Source organism: Panthera pardus, unplaced genomic scaffold (assembly GCF_024362965.1).
Source record: "Panthera pardus isolate Hobbes unplaced genomic scaffold, ASM2436296v1 HiC_scaffold_6, whole genome shotgun sequence".
Classification (NCBI taxonomy): domain Eukaryota; kingdom Metazoa; phylum Chordata; class Mammalia; order Carnivora; family Felidae; genus Panthera; species Panthera pardus.
The window spans coordinates 8,641,075-8,668,279 of NW_026526991.1; the positions used below are offsets into that span (position 1 = coordinate 8,641,075).

General features: G+C 58.4%; 1 long non-coding RNA gene across 1 annotated transcript; it reads right to left on the reverse strand.

The window, feature by feature from the left end:
- Nucleotides 1-1,420: 1,420 nt before the first annotated feature.
- On the reverse strand, nucleotides 1,421-4,805 carry LOC128775083 (uncharacterized). Its single transcript, XR_008419719.1, has 2 exons — nucleotides 4,049-4,805; nucleotides 1,421-3,660 (listed from the first exon to the last, which is right to left on the reverse strand). It is a non-coding gene; the product is annotated as an uncharacterized LOC128775083 (long non-coding RNA).
- Nucleotides 4,806-27,205: the final 22,400 nt, after the last annotated feature.

Genomic DNA, 27,205 nt, shown 5'->3' on the forward strand with positions numbered 1-27,205 from the left:
AAGATGTTAATAATAGAGGAAAGTGTATTGGGATGGAGCCATATGGGAACTCTATGTGCTACCTGTTCCATTTTTTCTGTAAATCTAAGACTGTTCTAAAAATTAAGTCTATTAATTAAAAAATGTGTATACTGAGAAACTGTCAGGTTTATGAAGATGAAACAATTAAGCAGACACAGCCACTGCCTTTAACGACTCACTGTCTGGTGGAAGAGACAGCAACATAAGTCAGCAATTATGGAGTGTGGACAGATGCAAAACAGGAAGTATAGGAGGTGAGGGTACCAAGGATAAAACAATTAGCTCAGTGGGGGAAAGGAGGTCAGTGAAAGACTTCTGCAAGCTATAAAGTGCTATAAAAATATAAATCTGTTATTATTATGGTGGTTGTTATTATTCTTATGGCATTTCATTTACTTTCTCGGGCAAACAAAACTGAGGGAATTCATCACCAGCAGGCCTGCTCCGCAGGAAAGGTTTAAGAAAATGTTTTTCAAGGAGAAGGTAAATGATACAGGTCATAAACTTGGATCTGCCAAAAAAAAAAAAAAAAAAAAAAAAAAAAAAAGAAGAGTAGCAGAGAAGAATTAAGTGAAGGTAAAAGTCTTCTTTTTCTTAATAGATCTAAAAGAGAGTTGCTTGAAATCATAACAATATATTGGATGATAATAGCATACGGAGAGTTAAAGTAAGTGACAGCCATGCTGTAGTGATGGGAAGGAGAAAGTGGGATTATAAGCAGACTGCATGAAAAGTAGTACATAGATGGACTTCAAATATTTAACTTTATATTAAAAGCTCCAAGACAACCACTGAAAAGAATATAATTGCTTTGCTAAGAAATGAGATAGAATTCAATCATATAAAATGCCTAGTTAAAACCACAAAAAGGAGGAGAAAAAGAGGGAGAAAAAATAAGAAGGAATGCAACAAGGAGAAAATAATTACAAATGTGGTAGATACATGGAAATCCAACTACATCGGTGATCACTTTTAATGGGAATGGTCTAAATACACCGATTCAAAGAGAAGTCTGCAAGTAGTCTCCTAGAAACCCATTTTAAATATAAAGACGCAAAGGGGTTAAAATTAAAGGGATAAAGAAAGATATATCAAACTAACTTTAATAAAAAGAAAGCTGGAATAACTATGTAATTTCAGACAGAGGCAACTTCAGAACAAAGGAAATCATCACGGATAAAGTACAGATTACATAATGATGAAGAGCCAATTCTCCACAGATACATAACAATCCTAAACATGTATGCACCTACCAATAGAATGTCAAAATAAACAAGGCAAAAACTGTTAGAACCACAAGGAGAAATAGACAAATCCACTGTGATTTTTGGAGACTTCAGCATTCTTCTGCTAATAATAGACCCAGAATATTGGTGAGGACATCGTTGAACTGAGCAGCACCAATGAACAACTTGATTTAATTGATACTTCTAGAATATTTCATCCAATGATAGCCCGATACACATTCCCCTCAAGTTTTCACGGGACATTCACCTAGTGAGACCACATTTTGGACCATTAAACCCACCTTAACAAATTTTTAAAAATAGAAATCAGACAGAGTATGTTTCCAGACCACAATAAAATGAAAATAAAAAGCAGAAAAGTAGCTGGAAAATCCCAAATTATTTTCAGATTCAATAGCACACTTCTAAATAACACATGGTTTAAAGAAGAAGACTCAAGAAAAGTTAAAGCAAATTAAATGAAAATGATAATGCGACAAATTAAAGGACATTGTATAAAAGGCCTGACCAGTATTCTCCAAAGCTGCCAACAGCATCAAAAACAAGGAATGTCTGAAAAGCCACCACAGCCTAGAGATGCTTAAGGGGACATAATGATGACTGTAATGTGGGATCCTAGAACAGAGAAAGGACATTGGTTAACAACTAAGATAATCTGAATAAAGTGTGGATTTTCGCTAACAATAATGTATCAACATTGGTTCGTTAATACTAATAAATGGGCGACATTTATGTATGTTAAAAAGAAAGGAAATGGGGTGTGGGATATATGGGAACTCTTTGTATCTTTGTGACTTTCCTATAAATGCAAAACTTCTCTAAGATTTTAAAAGCTTATTTAATACAAATATAACATCTAAATTTGTGGGATGCAGTGAATACAGTGTTTAGAGGAAAATTTATAGTATTTAATGTATGTATTAGAAAAGAAGAAATATCTAAAATCAATAATCTACTTTCAACCTTAGGAAACTAGAGAAAGAAGAGCCAGTTAAAAATTAAACAGGAAAAAAGTAATAAAATTAGAGCAGATCAATTAAGTTGAGAAGTAGAAACCAACAGAGAAAATCAATGAAACCAAAAATAGTTTCTTTTAAAAAAATCAATAGAATTGAAAACCTCTAGCTAGTCTAACCAAGAAAATAAGGGAGAAGACGTAAATTACCAATATCAGAAATGAAAGCGGGTCCATCATACTTGACCTCATGGACATTAAAAGGAAAACAAAGGAATTTCCATGAACAGCTTTATGCCCACAAATTTGATAACTTAAATTCAGTGGACCAATTCCTTGAAAGACACAAACTACCAAAAACATGTATTAGGAGAAATAGATCATCTGAATGGCTTGTATCCCTTAAGAACATTGAGTCAGTAGTTGATTAATGTTACCCCCCCCAAAAAAACCCACCAGGTTCAGATGTTTCACTGGTAAATTCTATCAGACTTTTAGGAAAGAAGCTATACCAATTCTTCACATTCCTGCCGGAAACAGGAAGCCGAGGAAATACTTCCTAACCCATTCCGTGAGGTCAGCAGGACATTGTAAGAAAGGAAAGGTACGGACCAGCGTCCATGAGCATAGACACAAAATTCCTCAACAAAACATGAGCAGATGGAGTTCAACAACGCATAAGAAGGAGGCACCATGACCAAGTGGGACCGAGTCCAGGAATGAATTCTGTTCCCTTCCAGAAACTCCTCGCTATCTTGTGGATCTTTCAGAGCTCTTGTCCACGAACTTCTGAAATGTGGGTCATTGTCCTTCCAATTCCATCTAGCTGGTGCTGAGCCACACGTTTTGTCCCAAGTTGAGACGGTTGGGATGGAGCTCCATGGAAGCGAGTCTGCTTGAGAAAGGCTTGAATTCGTGTTACACTAACTGCATGTTTTTGAGTCAAGTGAATTGACTTGAGTTGACTGCATTTAGATTAGAGGGAATTGAGGAGAGATCAGAGAGGGTCCCTGGGGAGGGAGCATTAAGTTACCTCGAGGTCTGCACATTGGACAGGAGATGCATAGTAGGAGGTTTCAGAGGAAGCAGCTTGTGCCAAGGCCCTGGGGCAGACCAGAGCACAGTGCTTCAGAAGTGAAGGAAGGTCAGAGAGGCTGGAAAGTGGAGGGGGGCCCTGGGACCTCAGCCCCAGAACTGCGAGAAATGATGTCAGCTAGCTGCCCAGTCTGTGGTCTTCCTTCCAGTGGCCCAACAGGCTGCCAGAAGGGAGAAGGAAAGGAAGGAAATCGATCAACAACAAAACATGTTCAGTTTTCATCCACAGGGGTGCCAGACAGACGCAGCGTCTTGACTGGAGCCGTCAACGAGAGGATGAAGAGAATTGCAGGATTTTAGGTCCATTTGGGAAATCAGCAGGCTGTGGACGTCCCTTGGATCCTTGGGAGCAGGCGAGAGAGGGACATGTCAAGAGAACCGCCGAGATTCACGGCTGGGACGGGGGGATCTCAGGACACGGTAAGCGAGCTGCAGGTCTGGGGCGTGGCGGTCTCAGTGAGACAAGACGACGGTGGGGGGACGGCCTGGTGGTGCCGTGCGAGCCCCCATCTGGCTGGTGGGGAGCCGGACTGGGGGCCCGGGCAGCACCAGGCCTGAGCTCCACGGGAGCGGCTGAGGGGACAGCCGGGAAGAGCCAAAGAAGCACCTGACCGGGGTCCCCACTGGGAAAAGACAGTGGCCCTCATGGGGCACCCTGGAGGCTCACGTGGCAGGCCTGCACGTGGCCTTTGTGTGGAGGTGACAGTGTGGTTGGGGGTTGAGGACGTACTTGCCCCAGAGCCCCCGGCTGGTCACTCAGCACGCTGGGCACACGCGTCTGGGGGCTGGGGCACTCTCCCCTCGGGGACCCGCCATCACAGAGGCCAATGCTGTGTCGCGGAAGCTCACGCTGACTCTCAGGGAGGAACCTGCGGGGAACAGGTCATGCCTCAAGGGGTGTCTGTCCCCTCCCTCCCCTCCTCTCCCAGGACAAGGACCCAGCGCGGCCCTGCTCCAGCCAGGACGCCCTCAGTGCACAGCACAAGTAGGTCTGCCCTCCGGACCTCCCTCTGCAGCCCGACTGACGCAGCAGCGGACAGCCCGTCCCGCGTGGGTTCACCGGGGACCCTGTTGGAGCAGCAGCCTGGGGGACGCGTCGCCGAGGACAGGCCTGGCTCTGGCGATCACCACAGGTGTCGGCAGGAGCATCTGCACCCCTGCATGGAGGGGCTCCCCGGAAGTGCCCAGGCTGCACTGGGGCCCACGCAGGGCCCTCTGCAACCCGCTCGGCTCAGGCCAGAGTCAGCAGAGCCCCGGGTGGCCTGTCCCCGTCATCCCCGTGCACCTGCCCGCACCTGTCCCCTGTCCCTGCACCTGGGATGTGCAGCCAGCGGCCTCCAAAGTGTCTACACCATTTGCACGTCCCCTAGAACGAAAGGTCTTCAACTCCAACGGCACCTACTGGGAGGGGTCTTCCTGGGCACCCAGCACAGTCCCCCCCACATTCCCCTCCGGCCCCCACAGGGGCCCGCTTCTGTGCTTCCTCTGCAGGCTGGTCCTGTGTACACACTTACCTACCAGCTTGTCTGTGGTTAGACACACACACACACACACACACACACACTCACACACCCCACTACATACAGCACACGTGCACACCCCATACCACACACCCCACCTGCCGCAGACACACCCCACCCTCGTGAGTGTAAGCTCATGCATGCGGGGACTTTTGCTCACGTTGCACGCTGACGTAGAGCTGCTCACTCCGTACAGAGCTCAGCCCAGGACAAGGCGGCCCTGGGCGGGGCACGGCTGAATGACTCTGTGAGTGTGTGCGTGAGGTGGGGGTCACCCCTGTCAGGTGGAAGCTGGACCTGGGTCCGATCCTGGCTCCATAACTTAGCAGCCGCCCTGACAGGGACGATACCGTGATCTGACATCGGTGTGCAGGGCGGGGTGGGGGGGGAGACGCCTGCCCATCTCACCACCCCGCGGACCCCGCCATGGTGGGCCGGCCCCCTCTGTGCAGCCCACAGGCACACGTCACCACCTGCTGAAAGAATTCCTCTGGCAAGTCACCTGACATGCCGGGAGCAAGTAAGCCCCGAGGCCTCACGGCAGAGACTCTGTGACCGTGACTGTGAGCGTTTGCCAAGGCCCTGAGTGCCCCCCACGGAGGGACGGGTAGCTACGTGGCGGTGCGTGTGTGTTGTAAACACGTTCGTGAGGAGTGGAGCCCACGTCTGGTCCGTGAGGAAACAAGACAGAGGCTGCGTGAGCCGCGGCACCGGACCGACAGGTGCCTGTGTTTCCGTCGTGGGACAGCGCTGGGCGAGGAGGGTCTGTCTCCGCAGCCCGTGCTCTGGTCCCGCTCAGCCCTCCCTCCGCGGGGCAGCCCCTCCGCCCTCCATGTCTGCCCTGCAGTGGCAGCGGGGGGCACGCGGTCTGTGCGGCGCTCGGGATAGGCCTGGCCCGCGGCCCAGTCGGCTCTTCCCGCTAAGTTTTCAGGCATGAAGGAAAGGTCCGGAAGGAATCACGCAGAAAAAAAAAAAATACTGAAAAAAAAGAAAAGAAAAAGGTAATAATGGTTTTAGTTCGAGTGACCGGATTAGGATTAATGTCTCTTAACTCTTCTCTCTTTCCTATAGCGTGTGCACGAGATGCTCTCGGAGGCACGAACCCCCTTCAAGTGGAAGTGCCCCAGAGCTGGCGGCCGGGCCCAGAGAGCTCCGGGAGCGAGGACAGACGGGTGGGCCGGCGGCCAGGAGAGCCCACATCCCTCCTCTCTGGATCGACCCACTTGGAGCCACTCCCTCCCCGTCTAGAGCGGGTTGCAGCCGACACCAGCCTCGCCAGATTCTCCAACACCTTTCCGGAACACGCCGCCCGCTCGGCAGCCTGGGGACCACGGGGAAGCGGCTGGTTCGCAGCCTCACACGCTCTGCATTCCTCTGGTAGCTTAAGCCAAGAAAGATCGCCTTCCCCGGACGGTGTTCTGATCGCGCTCCTTGAGACCCGCGCCCAGCCAGTGATTCCCTCGTCAGGGTCACAGGTGTCCGCCCGGCACCTCCCCCGGAAGCGCCAATGGGACCCTGCGGCCTCTCCGGTCTGAGGAAGGGGCGACCGGGAGGCCCGGGCACGGCTGCAGGTACGCCGGGGGCATCCTGGACACGGGCGGCCTGCTGAGCAGGTGTTTGCAGTGCCCGTGCCTTCGGGTGCAACTGGGACGGAATCACACACGGTCCGGCGCCCCTCCTAGGTGCCAGCCTCAGAGAAAGACACCGTGGGCTATTTTTAAATGTGCAAGACGGGGCCCTTCCTTCGAGGAGCTGCTGGTGGTCGACAGTGCCGAGCGTGAGTGTGGCAAGGCGTCCTTGCCCGATACGACGAAAGTCCCACGGGCCCCCAGAGGTTCCTCCGCCCTCGAGGTCTGGGAGGCCTGGAGCCAGACCCCACCCCTCGGCCTGGGAGCACTCGCTCGGTGCTCGTCCGCGGCCACACTCCGTGCATGGCAGGTTACGGGGATCCCCGCCCTGCCGGCTGAGCGTTTGGCCCATCACCCCGTGAGGCCCCAGAGTTAGGGACTGGGGGGCCCTGACGCGAACCACTTTCTCTGTCTGCTCCAGAGATGGGGGGAGGGCTGCCAGCCAGCAAGCAGGGGGTCAGAGCAGAGGTGGGACTTAGCTCGGGCTTCGGAGAGGGGGGCTGGAGCATGGCGGGCTGGACAAGGCGGGGAGGGCATCCCGGGAGGTGGGTGGTTACAGCACCAGCGGGGCTGGCCTCCTCCAATCCCCTGCCGCCCCCCCCCCCCACTCCGAGCCCACAGGCCATCCCCTTGTCCCCCCAGGATTCAGGGAGGGACTTCTGGAGGCGACAGGTCCTGGAGTCTTGGAGCAGACTCACCTGAGAACCAGCGGAGCCCCTGCCATCACCCCTCCATGCCTGGATGCCCCCAGACCCGCAGCCGAGCGCATACCCCCGCCGCCACGCGTGGGGCCCTGCTGAGCTCAGGAGAGGGGTCGGCAGAGGGGGAGGAGCGCCATCGGGCGGGGGGCTCACGGCCCAGGTGTAGTATTAAGTCAGAGGTCGGCAGAGACTGACGCACAGGACTTGGGACCTGGTGGGGCCGCGCCCGTATATGGGTCGAGCTGCAGACCGCCCCTCGCCCAGCGCCTGGGGCGGGGGGAGGCCAGTGCAGGGCCCGGGCCCAGATTCCCCGGTGGTAACTGTGTGCTTGTGTTTTTCAGAACAAGGATCTGAAGCAGGAACAGCAAAAAGCACACATACATTAAGCGCCCTGAGTGACGCCAGGTGGCTTCTTAATCACCACTGTGCGTTTCTTAAGCCCCTGACGAGAAAGGTCCGGAAGGCTGTTTCTTGAGGCTCCCGGGACCCCAAGGCAGGGCACAGGGGCCGGGCGTGGGCGGGGCGGGCGCAGAGCACAGAGCAGGTGAGCCTAAAGTCTGCGACGCGGGGGCTGGACGGCGAGGAAGGTGGCCTCAGGCGGCAGACGGGGACGTGTCTGGGACTGTGGGGCCTTCTCACGAGGCACAGCTGCCTCACGAGGAAGGTGCTGGCTCTCGGCCGGCGTCTCTCCTGGCCCACGGCTCTCTGACAGTCCCAGTGCGTGTGGCTCCGCAGCGGGGGAGGGGAGGCAGGTGTCAGAGGGAGAGGAAGAAAGGGGCCATGTGTGCCCAGGGACCCCTGGCCTGACCTGCCGACCCAGGATGTGGGAGCAGGACATCCCTGACCAGCTGTTCAGCAGCCGGTGTGGCAGAGGGACGGGGGGTCGGGGGGGGGGCCGGCCAGGGAGCGAGGCAGAGACCCAGGCGCTCTGTCCCTGTGACCTTGCCCCGCCGCGCCCGCACCCTCGTCAGGCAGGCCCATGCCCCACGCTCTCAGCGCCTCTGGGCCCTGCCACGTCCTCCTCGCCTGGAGGACCAGAGAAGGTCCTGGGCACCTGCTGGCCCAACGGCCCTCTTTGGGGAGGCCACGCGCCTGGAAAAGCCGGAACAAGGAGCTGGCTGCAGGTGGCAGGGAGAAGGGACAGATGTCGGGGTCCAGAAAGGACCTGGAGGAGACTGAGGTGGGCAGAATTGTCCTTGGGGGGCTTCTGAGTTTTTCTTCCCTCCTGAGTGGTCTGTCCAGGATGCCCTGTCGTGGGTCAGAAGGTAGCACGGGGGTGCAGCGTTGAGGGGTGTGAGGGACAAGTGGAAGGGGACGATCCCCCTAGGTCAGCCCTGCTGTCTGTCTACAGAAACCTGCCAGCTGGTCGGCACTCACCTGGGGCTGGCACGGGGGGAAGGGCTGATGTCCTCAGCTGCATCTGGGAGCCCCGAGTGGAGCCCGTGTCTGGGACCTCACCCCTGTCATTCTAGCTGCATCCCGGCTGCAGGGGGGGAAGCAGAGGCCCGGAGAGGCAGAGCTTCCCCGGCTCTTTCTCCCCGTGCACAGATAGCTCAGCCAGTTTGGCTCCAGAAGAAGGAAGAAGGGCCAGCGTAGGACACAGGTAGGCCCTGCCTCCACCGGCCAATTGGTCGCTCTGGGCTCCGGGCGCCCTCCTGTAAGATGAGGGAATTAGGCAGCACAATCCCATCGGCCTTCTGTCCCAAGAAAACGCAGAAGGGCCCAGAACACAGTGGGAGCTGTCCGATCCTGTCGAGGACTTCCAGGAATCCCAATTCTCTGTGCTCTTACCCCAGCCAGGCCGTCCCCTCGGCAAGGAGTGGGACCTGTCCTGTTAGCCACGGGTCCCCTAGAGACACTGAACAGAGCTGCATGGAAGGGAGAGGCTGAGCCCATGGCGGGGCCAGCTCGCCCCCTGAGCCCCTCCCTCTTCATCCTCCGTGCAGCCGCCCGCATGTTCTCCCTGTGTCTCCCGGTGCCCGGCGGGGTCCCTTTGATGGAGGCCAGTGGGGAGATGTCACAGACAGACAGACCGCAGCCAGTGCCCGCCCAAGGTGAGCCAGAGTCGGGAACCCCCTGACCCGTGCACGGTGTGGTCTCTGCCCACGCGTTCCAAGATGGCACCAGAAAAGAGAGGGGGGCTCCCAGGTGCATTTCCGTAGAGAAAAACCCTCTTCCCGGGCCGTCTGCAACTAACAGACAGTCGTTTCCCAAGAAACTGAGAGACGGTCCTGCCGATGGATTTTTTACAGCCAAGGCTCAGGCAGCCCTTTTGTGGATAAATGGTTAAGAGCTAGTTTTCCATAAATTAGCACAAGAGAAAAACCCATAAAATTTGTCAGGAGGCTTCAGAATTGTGCTATTTTCAAAGAGTACACATTGGGGCGTGCTTGGAGCCATATGGTATCTGAGGGCCGGGACGGCGGGCAGCCCACAGCCCCTCCCTCGGCCGGGCGAGCGCCACCTGAGAGGGACTGACGGTCAGTTGTTGACCGCCCAGTCCACTGTGCCTGGGGTGGCGACCCGCTGCTCGCAATGTCAGGGAAAATTAAATAACGCGATATCACGCCCTGACTGTTAAATATGTGCCCGGCACTGGTTCGGGCAACAGGTGCGTCTCATGACCTTTCTGGCTGGACAAGCCCCGTGAGGGCAGCAGCAGCTGGGAGTGTCCCCCACAGTCAGGGGACGGACCCAGACTGGATCGCTGCCGGAGGTCGCCAGAGCCCCGGGCGGAGGTCACTGGAGCCCCGGGCGGCTCCCCACCATCACCACATCTGTGCCTCCCTCGGGATCGGTGGAGTGATGCACAGAGAGGGTGCGGACTGGTTGCCTGTTCTGCCCCAGACCATCAGCCTGACTCCCACAGCAAACCTCTGAGCTTGGGAATATCATCCCCATGCTGCGTGTGATCTGAGGAGCTCAGAAAGGTTGGGACACCTGCCCGGGGTCACACAGCAAGCAGGTGGCAGTGTGGTTCCAAAGCCTCCGCATGCCAGCAGGCCAGCCTGATTGCCCGGCCTGCTGGATTCCCTGCTGGCCCGCATGCTCCTGCCTCCTAACAGGGCAGGCTTGTATCTCACAGGCTTCTACAGAGGGTAGCACTCACGGGCACGGATGCTCAGCAGAGGGATGCAGGCCAGAAGAAGGCCACCCAGTGTGCTACTGGGTTCCCAAGGACTGTGACCAGACAAGAGGGGCTGCTGTGTCCCCCTCCCCCAGTCCAGGAGGAGGCCTGGAGAGGAAGGGGAGGGGGGAGGAGGGAGGGAAAGGAAGGGAGGAGTGGGGAGGGAGGGGAGAAGGAGGGGAGGAGGAAGGAGAGAGGGGAGGAGAGATGGGGAGGGAGAGGAAGGGAGAGAGGAGGAGGGAGAAGGGAAGGGAGGAGGGAGGCAGGGGAGGAGGGGAGGAGGGAGAAGGGAGGGGAGGAGGGGAAGGCTGGTTGCAGAGGAGCAAAGCCTGTGGGTCTAGGTCCCCACGCCCCTCCTGGAGCCCTGGTCCTCAGCCCCTGCCTCTCCAGGCAGGCGCAGGGCCCCCCGAGCCCCCAGCAGGACGGTGCCGGCACCCCCAGCCCAGCGTCGCGTCTTTCCTCACCTGTCCACTCTGTGGGGATTTCGGGCGTCCTGCCTCACCCCGGCCGGGACGCTGTGCCACCGCCCCTGGGGCCCGGTGAGCCCGCGGGAGAGCGGAGGCGGGTGACAGGGCGTCAGAGACCCCGGGGCCGGACATCTGCCCGCCCCTGGGCGTCTGCTGAAGGAATGAGCAATCCCGGATGAGAACTTGACAGTGGAATTTGAAATGATGTTTCCTCACCAATGAATTCTAAAATAAACACTGGGGCCTGTGAACACTTGGTGCGCCCTGCTTCCCCGCGCAGCCCGGATCCTCTGACGGTCTTGTCGGTTATAAATTGCAGCCTGCATTCCTCGTATCAAAATGCACAGCTAGTGATATTTAACTCCAAAGAAATACATCCTCCGGCAATGAATACAGTCAGAAATTACGCGCTGGATTTAACCAAGGAGAGAGCGGTGCCATATAGATGCACTGCATAAATTCAGAAATGTGGGACAATGGCCGTCATTTATTAACATTTTATCTCCTCGTGGGAATGTTTGACCTTGCTTCAGCGGTTTTATTGGGAGCAAAAGCTCTAGGAGCTCCCGTCCCCCCCTTTTCCAGGAGCAAACCGAGCTCTTCCAAGTAGTAAATGCCGTTCTGCTTGTCATTCTCCTCATGTTTCCTTTAACCCGGAAGAGGCGGGGGTGGGGGTGGGGGGGAAGGTGGCCCCCCCCCGGGGGGGGGCCGGTGGCCCCCCACAAGAGCCGCCTCCAGAGCACGTGGAAATTCAGGTCATTCAAACACGCGACAGTTCATAAAGGGAACTGAAAGCAATTTAATTGCGAGGGGCTGAGGTTTCCGCAGGAACCCGGGACTCGGGAGGATTGCGTTTTGGAGATGAGAAGTGGGGGCCCCGCACCTGGCGGGCGCAGGCAAATTAAACCCATCCGTTCCTGCCGGGCCTCACGCTGAACGCCCGCCCTGCACAAGGCATCCCACGCGGAGGGGCAGGGGCGGCTCCCGGCCTCAGGGCGGTGACGGTCCAGGGCGGCGGTGGCTGGGGGGTAAACACCGCATTAAAGGGGTGTGCGAGGTGCCACAGTGGGGACGGGGGCGCCCCGGCACTCTGCCCGTCCCTCACGCTCAGCTGGAGGTCCTCTCGACCGCCTCCCCCCAGGTGCGCACAGGTGCGTGGGGGGGGGGGGGGCAGAGGACCTGGCTGGGACGCGGTCCCCCTCATCCCTGCAACGCTCCGAGATGAAGACAGAGGTTGCCTTTCACCCCGAGTCCCAGCATCCCGGACACGGAGCACGGCGGCTCATCGGGCACGTACCACGTGTCCAGCGGGCCCCACGCCCGGCCACCAGCCCCCCTGCCCCAGACGCGCTGTGGGGGAGCAAATCCAGCTCTTCTGTTTCTACTTAGAGTGACGACCCCGGTTTTGCAAATGTAATGCTCCTTTCTCATGAAGAAAAAAAAGCAATTCCAAAAGCACAAAGAAGAAAACAACCAATGACCCCCAATCCCACCGCCCAGAAACGTCGGCAGGATGGGAAAAGGATTCCAGATGGCTTTCGCTAGAGAGACAGAGAGATACAGAGACGGGCAGAGACAGAGGTGAGTAGACAGGCAGATGAAGGATAGAAACAACCGTACAAAGTGAGATAATGGTGCTGGTCGTATTTGCAGCGAGATTTCGATGTAATTTTTACCCCCGTTAAAAGGACAAAAAGGGAGGGAAGAGACACGGGAAGAATTCTGTACTTAGCTGTCCCTCCACCACTGGCATTGTTATTCTCCGTTACCTCCAAGAAGAAGGAACGTAATTGCATTAAACCCTCAGGTTGACATCATTACTTTTTCCTCAGCACACTCCCATTTTATGTTGGACCCGTGGCCGCTCACAGGGGAAGGGGAGACGGTCCTTGCCGCCCTGCCCTCACCTCCAGCTTCCCTGGTGTGTTTTCAATCCTGTCTGTCAGTCTTACACTGTCAAGGTTTACAGAGGTCAAGCTTGTTCTAAGACAATAGTTCATGTAGTGTCTTTCATTGTGTCTTAGTTTTTAAAAGGCTCCATGTTCACTGCCTGCCCCTGCCCCCCCCCCGCACCTCCAAAACCAAGTTGTTTGTCTTGATTGCCTAGCAGGTGTTTTGTCTGCGTGGCTTGTTCCAGGGCTGTGTCCTCAGGCTCCTGTGCTGGGGAAGGTCTGTGGGTTGATTGGACACTGAGAGGCAATTTAGCTGGATATAAAATTTCTGCTCGATGCATCTTTCCCCAAATATAGTGGATAAAGGAAATTTCCAACTTTTAATGTTTGTGGGCCCTGCTCCTGGGCTCTCAGGGAAGCTACACTTTAACTTTTACCGAGGTCAAAACGACTCAGTGAAACCTCAAAGCATAGGCACCATTTCTTTCTTTTTTTTTAATTTTTTTAAGGTTTTATTTATTTTTCAGAGAAAGAGAGAGAGAGACAGCACAAGCAGGGGAGGGGCAGAGAGAGAGGGGGACACAGAATCCCAAGCAGCTCCGGGCTCCAAGCCATCAGGCAGGGGCACCATTTCTGTCCCTGGCACACATGCGCATCTGCCTTGTCAAAGAAAGTAACCGCAAGGAAGCATTCTGGCCACAGGATATGTAAAAGGAACTACTACTTTAGTTCTTATGAGATTAAAGCCACACAGCCCTGCATATCCTAGACACTTAAAATAAGGTATGAAACTTCCTGTCTAATAATCTACAACTTTTTACGTAAAAACTGTGTATAATCTACACCAAACGTTCCCTTCCCAGAGAACACTCTTCTTTCTGAAGATTGTGCATCCAGGCGGCTGTCCTGCCTTGGCCTCAACTAAAACTCTCCTCCCCTTTTATTAGGAATTCTGAAAGGTTTGTTCATTTTACATCATGTAACCCATATTTATTCTTCTGAATTGATACTGTGCTGAATTGGGCGCCTTCGTTTTTTGTATTTTAATTTGCCCAGATCCTGTGTTTTTCTCAAGAAGCCCTCCCTGCTGACCTGTTCTGTATGTTCTTTCCTGCTTGAGAATGTCTGGCTCTCATTTTTATATCTCAACAACAAAAAAATAAATACAAAATTCCATATTTAAATGACAAAACTCTCAGGTCACAGTGAGTCCCCTGAAAACCCTGCAGACAAGGTCTTCCTGCTTGGGCTCAGGCGGGACACAGATCCCGACATCTGCCACCGTGAATTCTGTGCCTGAGTTCCGGGCTTCACACACCGCGTGCTGGAACCTGGGATTCCAGGAAGCCGGGCGGCCTGATGCATGTGTCTCGTGAGTGACTGCGGTTTTCCGTTTCTGCCTCCACGTCCTGAGAATTATTTTGTTATCTCTGAAGTCCAATAACCTAATCAAGATTCGTCTGCAGCTATTTCTGTGTCAGATTTTCGGATAACATCTTCAGCTCATTCAGTGCTGGGAGGTTTTGTCTTCCCTGGTGCCGCCTTCAAGCGCCCCGCCCACCCGCCTTGGCTTCTATTACAGGGGCGACGATTCACCGTGTGTCCTCCGCGGGCATCACCGACCGCCTCATTATCCTGTCTGTATCTTCCCTGTGTGTTGCTGCGATGCTCCCGAGCTCCCTCCTTATGCCGCTAATTCCAGCGAAGCCAGATTCACCGCAGCCTTGTCACTTCTCATTTATCTGCCGGGTCTCTGCACGGCTCGTTTTCCTCCACGCCCTCAGCCTTCCCTCCCGGACAGACCCTCCACTGCTTGCTCATTTTGTTCCTGGGTGTGTTTTCCCGAGACATCATTAAATACGTGCCTCACGAAGGCCTTCTATGGGGCAGATCTGAAGGACCGTCCTTGGCCCTCCGGGTCCACGGGGCTGCCGATCCAGGTCCTCTGCAGGGACCCCACACGCTCCTCCACACCTCCTCCCTCCTCCCTCCTCCTTTCTCCTCCTCCTCCCTCCTTCTCCCTCTTCCTCCTCCCTCCTCCTACCCCCTCCTCCTCCCTCTTCCTCCTCCTCCCTCCTCCCCTTCCTTCTTCCTCCCTCCTCCTCCCTCCTCCTCCCTCTTCCTCCTCCTCCCTGCTCTTCCCCCCTCCTCCTCAGGCAGGGAGGGATGCCTCTCCATTCCCCTGCCCACCTCTAGGGAAACTGTCTTCCCTTGAATTCTCTCTTTGGCCTGTGGTTGCCAGGCCAGCTCGGCCAAAACTTCCTCTGGGCTGGTCTGTGCTCTTAATGGCCCTGTCACACAGGCACTGCGTCCCCTCTGGCCTGGGGCCGTCCTCAGGCTCAGGTCACTCTCTCCACCCAGACAACCAAGATCCTGACATTCCCTTCCCACCAACATTTGGTGAACAAAGCATTAAGATAAAACTAGTCGCTCCGAGGATCCACCGAGAACCCCTCCCCACCATCCCCCACACGGCAGGAGGACCCCCCCCCCCCCAGCCTCCTCCTTCGGCTCTTCACCACATGCACTTTTCCGCATGCGTATTCATGCCACCCGACATCCTGCATTTGGATTTGGTCAGTTATGGTTTCCCCCCTCCGGCTGCACCCCTGAGGCCGCGGCTTTTGTCTCTGTTGGCTACTCTGTGCCCACCGGGCGGGCAGACTTCAGAGCCACCAAATGGGGACATCTCCACCGGGGTCTCCTCTCGAGCACCACTTCCGGTGTCGGGCGAGGTGGGGACCCTGGACTCTGCCCAAGGCGCCATGGCTGGCAGGGCTCCGAAGAGGGGACACTGAGGCAGAGTGGGCAGTGCCACAGGTGGAGGGGGGCTGGTGGTGGTGAGACAAGAGCTGCGGGAAACAGATCTGAGGACGAGAGTCCTGGGGCTCAGACACAGATCTGGCAGCCCCGGGTCACCCCCGGGGGGTGGGGGATGGGGAAGGGCCGCCCTGGGGGTTCAGCCTGGGTAGACGGCCAGGCTCTGGCCCCCGTGCTGGGCACTGGCCGAGCGCAGCCCGGCTCCAGGCTGAGGCAGATCCCAACGAAGCTGCCACAGGAGACTGGAAGCAGACCTCCCTCCCTGGGGACACACAGAAAGCCCTTCCAGAAGCGGCTCTGAGTGGTGCGCGTCCACAGCTGCCCCTCGCCGCCCCCCTGCTGAGAATGTCCGCTCAGGTGTCTCCCCAGGGACCAGGCTGGGGAGAGAATGCCCGCAAACAGGCAGCACCTCCGGGACCTCCAGGCCAGCTCAGGAGCCCGGCCCCAGGCTGCACACTGGTCCGTGTGTTTTTCAGCTGACCCGGAAACTGCCCCTTGAAGCCGGTGGGCACCAGGGCGGGCAGACCCGGCCACTGGCTTCTGGTGGCCCCTGGGGGTCTGATATGCCCCTGGCGTGCTGCCTGGTAAGCTGTGGACCCCAGTCCTACGAGATTCCCCCGGACCCTTTACTAAGGGAGCTGAAAGCACGGGGATTTGGACCCCGGCTTTCGTCACCTAACCAGCCACACAGAGTCTGAACCTCCATTCTGATGTGCGGTGAGGGACTTTCCAGGCTCAGGGTCTTGTGATGGCCCCCAGTCATGTCCCCCTGGGAAGGGAATAGGTGTTCCAGACAACGAGGACACCTCTCCCGGGGTGAGTTAGCAGTTGCCGGGAGGCGGTGACCGGTCCCCCTCCCCTTGCCCCCACCCCGTGCCAAGGTCAGGTTTGTTTTAGATAAGACGGTGTAATAAACCGATTTCGTTATCATCCCCGAGGCAGCTAATAAATTCTGCACAAGGAGCAGCAGCCCTGAGATTGGAGAGGAGCAGGCAGGGAAGGAGAGGACCCGAAGGTGCAAAGATCTCCGTGGAGTCGGAGACGCTGAGATGTCAATCAGCACCTCCCCACTTAAATAAAACATGAACGTATTGCACCAAGATCCCAGAGCTCCGGATGGGAGAGGAGACACCCAGGGCAGTGGGGACAGATGAGCAGGACCTCGGTCTCCGCCCTGCGTCCTGCCTCCACCCGTCCACACCAGCACTTTCCTCCCCAGGCCCCCAGAGGGACGTTGGCAAACTGGCCGTGAGCCCCAGTGCTGCTTCTGGGCACGGAAACCAGACCCTGCCCTCCGGGGGCAGAAGCGGAAGCTGGATTTGATGGGCAGGCCATGGGGGTGGGGGCGGGCCGTCCAGCCGTCCTGCGGCATCCCCAGCGCAGGCCCTCGGCCCCAAGCCTGTGCCCAACTCCCGACTCACTTCCCTCCCAGGCAGAAGGGACCTGTGCGGTGGGTCTGCCCACGGGGTAGAGGGAGGAGCTCCCGGCTCTGGTCCTGGTGGCGGGTGGGGGTCCCCTGAGCAGGGGGTGGGAAGGGGCCCGGGCTTGTGAATCACATCTTTGTGAAATGGGGTCAGGAAGGTGCGTCACAGGGACACTGGAGCATGCCCGCCTGCCCCTGCCCCACGGGGCCCCGCTGACCCCAAGAATTTTCCAGAGATAACAGTGTAAATGAAAGGGTGTGCTACAGACTGGCCCGTGCTCATGCAGGGAGCAGCTAAATGCTCAGCCCCGAAAGCTTTGCTGCCCGGGGCCCCAAGGGCTCCAGAAAGTCAATGTGCTTGGTAGGGGGTGTGGTCACAGCGGAGGAGGACTGCAGGACTGCCCTGACCTCCCGCCAGCCACCTGCCCCTCCCGCAGCACCCCTCCCGGGCCCCCTAATTCTGGGCCATGCCTCCACCTGGATTGTGGTCATGTGGTCTCCACCTGGGACACCTCCTTCCAGACACCTGCAGCCCTTACCCTGCCCCATTGGAAGGACGGAGCCCCTGAAGAGCTGGGTCTCAGTCCCAGCTCTACTGGCCATTACCCACAATCTGGGCAGGACGCTGGCCTTCCCTGGACCCTGGGCTCCCAGTTTCTGGGACTCAGAGGAAATCCCTGAGGACTTCCCTGCTTCACGGAACACGGTCCCATCCCCTGCGAGCTCCTCCCGGGTCATTCTGTGGGCGTCCGCCTTGGGCTGCCTCCCCCTCCACATGTCCACAGTCCCTGACTTGCACACAACAGGAGCTGGGTGTTTTAGTGAGACAATTAGACAAACATGATGTAACTTGTGGCAAGTGTGAGCAGGGGTCTTCCAAAGTTCCATGCCGCGTCGGCAGTCTGTGGCTCACAGGGTCCACAGCAACGTGTGGGCTCTGTGACTTATCGGACAGATGGATGAATGAACTGTGAACAGTTGAGCATGAATGAGTGAATGAGTGAATGAATGAATGAACTGGTTTCCTTTGCAGATAAAACAAGAGAAAATTAGCTTGTTCAGCAGCCAATTACAGCTTCTGGAAGGAAGGAAGGAAGGAAGGAAAGAAGGAAGGAAGGAAGGAGGGAGGAAGGAAGGAGGGAAGGGAGGAAGGAGGGAAGGAAAGGAGGAAGGAAGGAGAGAGGGAAGGAAAGGAGGAAGGAAGAGGGAGGGAGGGAGGGAAGGAAGGAAGGAGGGAGGGAGGGAGGAAGGAAGGAGGGAGGGAGGGAAGGAGGGAGGGAGGAAGGAAGGAAGGAAGGAGGGAGGGAGGGAGGAAGGAAGGAAGGAGGGAAGGAAAGGAGGAAGGAAGGAGGGAGGGAGGAGGGAGGGAAGGAGGGAGGAAGGAAAGAAGGAAGGAAGGAAGGAAGGAAGGAAGGAAGGAAGGAGGAAGGAAGGAAGGAAAGGAGGAAGGAAGGGAGGGAGGGAGGAAGGAAGGAAGGAGGGAAGGAAAGGAGGAAGGAACAGGGAGGGAGGGAGGGAAGGAAGGAGGGAAGGAAGGAGGGAGGGTGGGAGGAAGGAAGGAAGGAGGGAGGGAGGGAAGGAGGGAGGAAGGAAGGAAGGAAGGTAGCAAGGAGGGAGGGAAGGAAGGAAGGAGGGAGGGAAGGAAGGAAGGAAGGAAGGAAGGAAGGAAGGGAGGAAGGAAGGGAGGGAGGGAGGGAGGGAAGGAAGGAAGGAGGGAAGGAAGGAGGGAGGGAGGGAGGGAGGAAGGAAGGAGGGAGGGAAGAAGGAAGGAAGGAAGGAAGGAAGGAAGGAAGGAAGGAAGGGGGGAAGGAGGGAGGAAGGAAGGAAGGAAGGAAGGAAGGAAGGAAGGAAGCAGGGAGGGAAGGAGCAAGGAAGGAAGGAAGGAGGAAGGAAGGAAGGAAGGAGGGAGGGAGGGAGGAAGGAAGGAGGTAAAGAAGGAAGGAGGGAGGGGAGGGAGGGAGGGGAGGAAGGAAGGAAGGAAGGAAGGAGGGAAGGAAGGAAGGAGGGAAGGAAAGAAGGAAGGAATGAGGGAGGGAGGGAGGGAAGGAAGGAAGGAAGGAAGGAAGGAAGGAAGGAAGGAAAGGAGGAGGGAGGGAAGGAGGGAGGAAGGAAGGAAGGAGGAAGGAAGGAAGGAGGGAGGGAGGGAGGAAGGAAGGAAGGAAGGAAGGAAGGAAGGAAGGAAGAAGGAAGGCAGGAAGGAGGGAAGGAAGGAAGGAAGGAAGGAGGGAGGGAGGGAGGGAAGGAAAGAAGGAGGGAAGGAAGGAAGGAAGGAGGGAGGGAAGGAGGGAGGAAGGAAGGAAGGAAGGAAGGAAGGAAGGGAGGAGGGAGGAAGGAAGGAAAGGAGGAGGGAGGGAAGGAGGGAGGAAGGAAGGAAGGAAGGAAGGAAGGAAGGAAGGAAAGGAGGAGGGAGGGAAGGAGGGAGGAAGGAAGGAAGGAAGGAAGGAAGGAAGGAAGGAAGGAAGAAGGAAGGCAGGAAGGAGGGAAGGAAGGGGGGAAGGAGGGAGGGAGGGAGGGAAGGAAGGAAGGAGGGAAGGAAGGAAGGAATGAGGGAGGGAAGGAGGGAGGAAGGAAGGAAGGAAGGAAGGAAGGAAGGAAGGAAGAGGAAGGAAGGAAGGAATGAGGGAGGGAGGGAGGGAAGGAAGGAGGAAGGAAGGAAGGAAGGAGGGAGGAGGGAGGAAGGAAGGAAGGAAGGAAGGCAGGGAGGAGGGAAGGAAGGGGGGAAGGAAGGAGGGAGGGATGGAGGAAGGAAGGAAGGAAGGAAGGAAGGAAGGAAGGAGGAAGGATGAGGGTGGGAGGGAGGAAAGGAAGGAGGAGGGAAGGAGGAAGGAAGGAGGGAGGGAGGGTGGGAGGGGAGGAAGGAGGGAGGGAGGGAGGGAAGGAAGGAAGGAAGGATAGAAGGAGGGAGGGAGGGAGGAAGGAAGGAGGAGGGAGGGAGGAAGGAAGGAGGGAGGGAGGGAGGGAGGGGAGGAAGGAGGAGGAGGGAGGGAGGGAGGGAGGAAGGAAGGAAGGAAGGAGGGAGGGAGGAAGGAAGGAGGGAGGGAGGGAGGGAGGACTCTGTCCTGGTCCATCCTGGTCTGTCCCACTGTCCTAGAAGGAGGACAGCAAGTGGCACAAGGCAGAGGAGCCTCTCCAAGCAGGTGCAGAGCAACGGGGCGTCCAGGCGCCAGGGCCCGTGGGTCACCGGGAAGAGGCAGCCGGGCCCAAGGAGCGGCCCGGAGTGCCCTCGCTCTGCGCCCCTCCAGCCGTGCCCCGCCCGAGAAGCACAGCCATCCCCAGCCTGCTGCCCGGCAATGGCCCGTGAAGTCAACTAAGCAACTCAACGTGAAGCAAATGACAAAATCCGGAGGCAAACCACCTTCCCGGTATCCATCAAAGCGGCTGCTCTCCGTGGAAGCAGACGGAACAGTGAAGTGCTTGTGGATCCCAACCAGCCTCTGGTCACAACCGATGGCCCATCTGACAGCGGGTTAGCACTGGTTTTCTGGCATCATTACAGACGGGTTATTTACCTCCACGCGCCATTTCTGGCCCGACACGGAGACCCTCAGACATGCCAGCGGGCTCTGTCCGGGGACCCGTAATTCAGCGGCGTCCTCTGGCCTCCTCAGCTGCGTTCCCGAGGCCTCTCTGGCCCGTCCGCTCTCTGCGCAGGTGACCGACTGATCGAGCTCTCCCTTTCCCCTTCCGGGCTCAGACCGCACTTGGGCGATGACGTGAATTGTGTTCTGGCCTCGACTGACCGCTTCCGGCGGGGGTGGGGTGGGGTGGGGAACTTCAGAAACACAGGAGCATGTGTCACAAAGGAGGGGAAGGCAAGACTCCCCAGGCCGTCAACCCTGGGCTCCCGTGAAAGAGGCGGGGACTGTGTTCTTCTTAAGAAAACTACTTAAAACTAAAGGATGCGTTTATTTCCCTAATTGCTACCCCTGCAGGGTGGCTCCACACAGAAGCCGGCGCTGCCGAACGGATCGGCCGGAAGAAGTGTCCAGTCAACCACGGCCGAAACTCGGGGCTGGCATCCTGGGTGCGTTTCATAGGCGTTGTTCTTGCTTTTTGGTTTTCATCGTGGTGAGATATAAAACTTACATTTTGTCGTGCGACCCTCAGCACCATCTGAGCCCAGGACCCGGGCGTCCTCCTGACCCGAGACCCCGTCCGCAGGAGCCACGGTCCCCCAGCCCCACGACCACCATCCACTCTCTGTCCGCGGGAGTCCGAGGGCTCTTGCACCGCCCACGTAAGCGCGCTTGCGCGGGTACTGGTCCTTCTGTGTCCGGCCGACTCCCCCTGGCGGCTGTCCTGAGGGTTCACCCGTGGTGTGACCCGTGGCACAGTTTTTCTCCGTTTTGAGGGCCCGTCGTCTCCCGCTGTCTGGGTGGACCTCACTTTGCTCACCCCTTCGCGCATCGACGGGACGCGTGGCTGCTTCCGCCTCTCGGCTGTTGGGGCTGGTTCTGCTGTGAACGCGGGTGTGCAAATATCCCCGAGTCCCTGCGCTCGGCTCTTGAGCGTGTGCCCCGGGGGTGCCACGTCTGGATCCCGAGGTGGTTCTCCGAGGAGCCGCCGTGCCGTTGGCCGTGGCCGTTGCTCGGCTGTCTTTCCGTCAGCGACGCACAAGGCTCCCAGTTTCTCCAGGATGCGTTATGTTGGGACTCGGGGGACCAAAGCCCAGGAGCAGAGCAGGGACCCTCCCCCCACGAGGCGGTGCGGAGCCCAGAGCACCAGCTAAGCGGCGCTGAGAGGGGCCTCCCCATCAAACGGCGCCCTGCCCGCGGGGCGCACAGCCCTGGGCTCTCTCGCTCCTCCCGGGCTCCCGTCTCTACGCCCTCCCTGCACAGACCAGGCCCGTCTAACGCCAGGACTTGCTTCCCTTTTCTGTGCCCCGGAGCCCGGCTGGGGACGCGGAGCCTCCCGCCACCTGTGCCCACTGGTCACCGCAGCTCAGCCAGCACGGTGGACGCGGCCAAGCACAAACCCCACAGGCTGCCCAGCGGGCCACACCTTGCCCCGCGGGTCTGCTAACGCGACACCTGGCATGGGAATCACGCGCGTGTGTCTCCACAGGGTCTGCCTGCTTGGAGCAGACCTGATGCCCGCCCGGCTGACTGGGATTTGTCCTCTTGGCCGGCACGTCCCTGCCCTGTGCCCACGGCCAGCGGCGGCCAGCATCCTGCAGGTTGCACGTCACTGCCTCGTTGGCAGGAGCACACGGGGCCTGAGACCGGGACGGCCGGAAGCCAGAGACCGGTCCGGCCTCCAATAGCATCACCTCCTGCTCCCCTCCGCCAAGCCCTGCAGAGACCCTCTTCTGGCAGGTTCCATATTGTCTGAGCTCCTGGTCCACAAGGCCGAGCAGACAGCTTCCCCTGCAACACATGCGGGGGCACGTGGTGGGCACGCTGCCCTTGGAAGGGGAAGCAGAGCAGGTGGCTGGGACAGCGGGTGGACCAGGGAGGTGGTCCTGGGAGCAGTCCTGTGCCCCTCCCCCATCACGCGCAGCGGGGGCGGCCAGCGTTCGGCCAGCCACTGAGTTCCCGGGGCGGGCACGGTCCTGCTCACCCGGGCAGCGGGAAGGGAGAGGGCCCAGGGCTGGAAGTGGGCCCGCCCTCTGTCGGGAGTCTGGATCCGGCTCTAATCAGAGATTATTGATGATCCGAGTGGGTTTTGACCACCAGTCAATTAGGCAGGACAAGAGGATTCGTGCCCAGCTTGTGGCAGCGACACAGGACGAGACAGGACGACACAGCCCGGTGCCCTGATGGCGGGCCAGGAAGGCTGCACAGCCTGCCCCCGGCCTGCAGCCTCGAAGCGCGGAGGGCACAGCGGCGACCAGGTGCCCCTGGCTCAGGGCCGATCAGAGTGGCCTTGAGAAGGCCCTGTGGGCCTCCCCACGTCGGGCCTCCCCACGTCAGGCCTCGATGGCCAGCGAGGGTGATTCAGGGAGGACAGCGGGAACGGGGGGCATGGTCTGCGGAGGAGACGGTGGAGCCACGCGGGCGGCTCTGTTGAGAGCAGGGGCTCAAAACCGCGCACAGCTCACGACCGGGCGCTCCCTGCTGGGGGCACCCGGCTTCCAGCCCATGTTGGCAAGTGTGGGGTGCACACGCCTGCACCCCGCCCCGCCCACCAGGGTGCGGGTTGTGAGGGCCCCTGACACGCCAGCGGGCATCCCCAGAGTCAACGGGAGTTGAATCAAGGAAGCCTCTTTGCCGCCATGACCTTGTGCCAGGGCCTCTCGGTGGATCAAAATCCCCACAGGGCTGGCGCCTGGAGGGGGGCAGGGCGAGAGGCGCCCAGGTCAGGTGAGGGAGGTCACGGTCCACCTTATGTGTCAGCCTGGCTGGGCCACGGTGCCCGGATGTTTGGTCAAATCTAATTTGGGGTCTTTCTGGGAGGTGTTTGTTTGGACGCAGTTAACATTTAAATCAGTGGATTTGCATACAGCAAATTGGCCTCCCTAATGCGGGTGGGCTCCCTCTCATCAGGTGAAGGCCAACCTGAGCTCTTCCCTGGGACCACCCCCGCTGTGCCCACACAGCCTGCAGATTTCGAACCTCCCGGCCTCCATATCTCACCAGCCATTGCTTAAAATAAATATTTCTCTGCGTGTGTACGTATATGTGTGTGTGCGTGGGTGTGCGTGGGTGTGCCTGGGTGTGTGCATATAGTGCGCTGTGTGTGTGCATGACAGGACCCTGGCGGGGCACAGGGCCCGTCCGTCCCCAGCACAGGGACAAAGGCAAGCGGGAGGCTGGCGCCGCGCTGGGGGCCGTGGGCCGGCCACGTGGGCAGGGACGCAGACGCGCACCGGGGCTCAAGCTTCGCCCCCCCGAGTCCTGCGCCCCGTTGAGCCCCCGAAGCCTCCTCGCCTCCCTTCCTCCGCGTGTCGAGGGAGGCTGCTGGCAGCAAGATTGTCCCGAGGCCTGAAAGCGATCGCGCGGCCGTGCTTGGGAACCTGTGAGCTGTCCCCGCTGAATGTCAGACAATATTATTTTTGAATCAGCTTCAAGAGACCACTTCAAGAAGAAGTATTGGAAAATTGACTTTTTTTTTTCTCCCTTTGGTTTAACGGAATGCATCCCGGCCTTGATCTTGGTGCCGCTGGCACTGGCTGCCAGGGCCGCCCCCGCCCCCCTCCTCCCCCCCTCCCCCCCTCCCCAGACGGCATCCGCGGGCCTGCAGAGGGACTTTGTGGAGGACGGACAAATGCCCGAGGGTGGAAGGCAGCAGCTTGTAGAAGATGCTGGAAGTCTGGTCCCTCTGTGTCCGTCCCCTCCAGGCTCTGCGGGGGCCCAGCACTGACCGGGGTGACGCCAGGCTCCTGGACGGGGCTGTCTTTCCTGAGCCCCTCTGGTTTCCCCAACAGATGAGGGAGTTCTACAGCATCACAGAACATCCCAGGGCGAGAGGGGACCCGCCGGCGACCCGAGCCAAGCCCCTGCCCAGGCAGGTGTCCCCGCAGGGAGCACCCTGGATCCCACATGAGCCTCTGCAGTGCAGGAGTCAGGAGCCCAGCCCCACCCTGCTTGCGGCTACAGAGTCTGGAGGGGTCTGGAAACACCCCTGCATTGGCACTCATCTGGGTCCCGCCTCTCATGGGACACACTTGAGCCCGGGTCAGTGAAGCCAGTTCTCAGGCCCCCAAACTTCCCCTGTGCTTTTCCCCATTCATTCATTCATTCACCCCTCACTCATTCATTTCACACTAGACGGTCCCACAATGAGTTTGGGTCACTCTCCTTTTGTAAATTGGGATAAAATAGCACATCACATAACATTCACCGTCGTGACCATTCTTTGCCCGCCCGGCCCAGTCACATCAAGCACGTTCACACCGCTGTGCGGCCGTCACCCCCCTCCATCTCCAGGACGTTTTCATGTCCTCCAGGGGAGACTCCGTCCCCATCAAACGCCGACCCCCACCCCCTCCCCAGCCCCCGGCGCCCCCATCTAGTCCATCTCCGTGAACCTGACTCCTCTGACGGCCTCACACAAGTGGATCATACGGCCCTTTGTCCCTTTGTGAGTGGCCTACTTCACCGAGCGCAATGTCCTCGAGGGCCATCTGCGCTGCGACGGGTGTCTGAAGTCCCGCCCCAGCCAAGGCTGAATCGTATTCCCCCGCGTGAGTGGACCGCGTCTTGCTTATCCAGCCACCCGCTGACGGGCACTCGGGCTGTTTCCACGTCTGGCTGTTGTGAATCACGCTGCCGGGGACGTGGGTGCTGGAATGTGCGATGAGCCGTTTCAGCGCCTCTGGGAATCCACCCGGGGGGAGGGGGCTGGGCCGCTTGGGTGGCTTGGCTCCGTCGCTTGGCCCAGCCACCATACCCGCCCCGCACCCCCGTCCCGGGAGGCCCCCTCCGACCCCCAGGTCAGCACGGACGCCTCACCGGGGGGCCCTTTTGTGGCGCTGTGTGCTTCTTCGCAGGTGCTGGGACCGGTCCAGGGAGCAGAGGAGGACGCATGGTGATGGGCAGTGCACCCTGGTTCAGCCCAGCCGACACTGGCAGGCTCCTGCTTGGCTCTGGACCCTGGACTCTGGGACCCGAGCGCCCGGAGGACCCATGGGCCTTCTCCTGGGGCCCAGGCAGAGCAGGGAATGCTCACAGCCCAGGCGTGGTGGGCTCCAGGCTACCCTCAGGGTACCCCAGCTCTCTCTGCACCCCCATTCCGCCTGGAGGGAGGGGTGCCGGATGGAGAGAAGGCAGGACCATTAGCATCACATCTTCTGCCCAAGGAATCCCTTGGGGATCCCCCTCCCCACCTGACACCCCACTGGGTTTCATTTCAGGGGGACCCCTGAGGCTGTATGCCGGGGTGCCCCCCCTCACTTAACAGCTGTTGTCCCAAGGCAGCTGAGAACAGCTCACCCCGGACCCTGACAGGAGGTCCTTCTTCCCGTGGTTTGCCCCGTGCTCCTGGCAGGAGACGGAGGGCTTGGTGAGGGCCAGGACTCAGCTCAGGGTCAAGGTCAAGGGAATGTCTGACACGGCTCACCCGTCTGACCTCTCAGGTCCAGACGGCCACGGGCTCCGTGAGCATCCAGGAGGCCTCCGCACCTGGCTCCTTTTCTCCCCAGCCCGTGGCCGTGAGTGGCCGTCACAGGAGTGGGGACGTGAGGTGGTGCCTCATCCACACCAAGGCCTTAGGACCACTGTTTCCTTTGAGGGAGACCAGCACTCCCACCCAACAGAGGGGGACGTGACGAGGCGTGGAGGCTGGAGGGCACCTGGTTCCTCTCCCCCGACACCAGTGAGCCAGGCAGGGCGGGGGCCAGGAGGCGTGGGAGGAGCCCAGGCCGTGGAACCAGGACATCGGGTCACCCTCACTCCGGCACCCGGCTCCCACAGGGCTGCCCCCACCGTGACCCAGGGCCCTTTCTGGAACCTAGAAAGCTGTAGGTGGCTGGTGGGGGGTGTGGGAGGCAGGGCCTTTGTCTGAGGGTCTGCGTGGACTTTGCCTTGGGACCGGGCTGGGGCGTCCTGCCTCCGTAGGGCCGCACGGCCGGCCCTGGCCCCGTCTCCAGTGAGTGCTCTTCCCGCAGGGCCCCCTGGGTGTGTCGGGGGGCGCTGGCAGTGGGTGCCCGGGGCACAGGAAGCCGGCTGAGCGGCGGCCCCAGTGTTTATTGGACACTGGAAGCCCCATGATGAGCCTGACTTGTGGGCCCAGCTTGCTCCTCTCCAAGTGACAAGGCCACTGTGGATTTGTTTTTAATGTGCCTGTAATGGGGCTTGAAATGAACACAGCCTGTTATTTATTTTGCTTTTTGGTTCCTGGGCACCATCCATGGTGCTGGCCGCCCGGGGACGGGGGCAGGGGAGCCGAGACCTGTGCACTCCTCCACCACCAGCCCCCCGCCCCCAGCCCCGGCCAGGGCGGCTCAGCCCCTCGGCACCACTGCTGGGAGGGACGGGCGGTTGGTGTTCAATGGGGACACGGTTTCCATCAGGGAAGATGAGAGAGTCCCGGGGGCAGGCAACCTGAATGTGCCCATCTACTTAAAAACGGTAGAAACGACACATTTTATGTTATGTATATTTTACCACAATTCTTAAAAACGTTTTAAAAAAGAAGCCCATTGCCGTCCTGGCGCCCTGGCCGCGCCTGCTGCCCAAGGGGGAGTCCAGGCCTCAGCACTGGCCGGGCCTGGGGGATGCCCGCTCCCCCTCTAGCTGGGGGCACTCCGCCGTCCTCCTAAGGCCGGTCCTTATGTCACCTCCCGGGGCCAGCTCTCCTCGACTCCCAGCCAAAACTGGGAGACCAGCCAGACCAGGAATGACTGCGGGGGCCCGGGAGTGGCCCGGGG